The sequence below is a fragment of the Myotis davidii genome, unplaced genomic scaffold, assembly GCF_000327345.1.
Source record: "Myotis davidii unplaced genomic scaffold, ASM32734v1 scaffold3211, whole genome shotgun sequence".
NCBI lineage: Eukaryota > Metazoa > Chordata > Mammalia > Chiroptera > Vespertilionidae > Myotis > Myotis davidii.
Window position 1 is genome coordinate 439028 of NW_006282526.1, and position 2146 is coordinate 441173.

The following is a 2146-nucleotide window of genomic DNA, read 5'->3' on the forward strand; positions in this document are numbered from 1 at the left end:
TCCATCCCAGGAGGCCGAGGCCTGCGCGGGGTCCTGACCTCACATGGGCCTGGCCTCCTGGATCGGCAGGTCCCTGGGAAATGCACACACCTGGGGTGTTTACTTATTAACCCCGGACGACGCGGGGAGCACGGGGCGGGTCCGCCCGCGTTCAGCATAAACAGCAGCTCCATTTCAGGCTGCGCGTCTCCCACGGGTGGCAAGAGGAAGACAGTGAAAAGTGAGCCGTCCGAATCCCCACGGAGCCGGGCGCCCTGCGTCTCAGCAGCCCCCGGTGGTGGGGGAGGCTGCACAGAGCGGAGGGAGGAGCAGCACCGCCAGCTGGGGAGGGCGGGCAAGGCCGCCTGTGGGCCAACTATGACTGGGGGGAGGGGGGGCGGGGCGACCTCAAGCTATAAAAACAGGTCGATAGAGTTCAACGACTCTCGGAACGTGTTTGGTCTCACGGACCCTGCCAAGGTCCCAGTTAATGAGGAAAACGGTGGCAGGAAGCCCTGGCCGGTGTGCCCAGTGGTTAGAGCGTCAGCCTGTGGACCAAAGGATCTCACGCTCGATTCCGGGTCAAGGGCGCGGACCTCGGTTGCAGGTTCGACCCCCAGTCCTAGTCGGGCATGTGCAGGAGGCAACCAATTGATGTGTGTCTCTCACATCAACGCTCCTCTCTCTAGCTCTCCCTTTCCTCCCTCCCTCCCACTCTCTCTAAAGATCAATGAAAAAATAACCTCGTGAGAATTAGAAAAATAATAAGTAAATAAAGTGATGGCAGGAAACACGAGTTTAACAAAGACTCCGAATGGGGCAGCGAAGGTGCCCAAGGAAAGCCAAGTCTTAAACGGCCCTCGCAGCCCGGATGCGTCTGATGGACGGACAGCCGGATTGACGTCCCTGCTCGGGGCCCTCCAGCCACAGCGCAAAGAGGAAACGGCCTGAGACGGACGCAATACAGACAGCCACATCCAGCCGCGTGGCTCAGGGGTGGGGCGTTGACCTATGAACCAGCAGGTCAGGGTTCGATTCCCTGTCACGGCACATGCACTGCTTGCAGCAGATCGATGAGTCTCTCTCCTCATTGATGTTTCTCTCTCCCTCCCTCTCCCTTCCTCTCTGAGATCAATAAAAAAAAAGACACCCCAACACCTCCTGGCAGAAGCCGGCTTCACCAGGTTAGAGCTGCAAGGCCTACACAGTCCGCTTCTAAGAAGGCGGAGGCTCCGTGGGCTCTGGTTTGTAATATTTTAAAAATCGCTTTATTCACGAGGAATCGCAAATAGATGCCCGAGGTGCTTGGGAGCAAGAGGCTGTGGCGCCCACTTATCCTGTGCATGCAAATGTACAAGACTCACGCTCCCCCAAGCAGCCAGGACTGAGGGCCCCGAACGGAGCTCTGTACGCACCAACACTCGGGTCAGGGTCAAGGTCAAGGCCGGGGACTGAGCCCAGCCTGCGGGAACCTGTGGAACCAGAACTGAATATGCGGTTCTGTCCACTGGGGGGGAGGACGGAGAACGCGGGGCTGACGGCAGGTTTGGGGGGTGGGGGGCGGGTTTCGGGGAAGAGTGGCAGGTGGGAAGGTCACAGGAAAGCACACCAGGTCGCCTGGTGTTTGTTTAATCCGCATCTCCGCCCAGCGGCCTTAAGCATCCACTGAGAGGCGCCTGCTGACAGGCCGTCAAGGGGGTGGGGCCGTGGCTGACTCCTCTCGGGTTAAACACTCCAGCACTGCGGGGAACTCCCCCCCGCTCCCCCCACCGTGACGGAGGCTGTGGAGAAAGGGCTGCTAACCGGTGGGGAGTCCACTGCCGGGGCCCCCACAGGACCCTCAGTGAGGCACAGTGTGGGGCCCGATCCCCGGTCCCTGTGCCCACGGGGTGAAGGAGTTCTGGAGGCCCCCAGGCTGCCCACGTCCCCCCAATGACAGCAGGTGACCTGGGAGGGGGCTGCCCGGTCCCCATCACCTGAGCCCCCACAACACTCAGCGCACTCCCACAGACCAGGCCAGAGGCTGTGCAGGGACCAGGTTGCAGTGGGAAGCCACAGGGGGCTGTGCCTGACCCCCAGGCCCCAACAGACCCTACTCACGGGGGCGGGGCGTGGCCAGCGATCAGAAAGCAGGTCCGGCCCCCCCTCAGCGAAGCTACAATCCCCC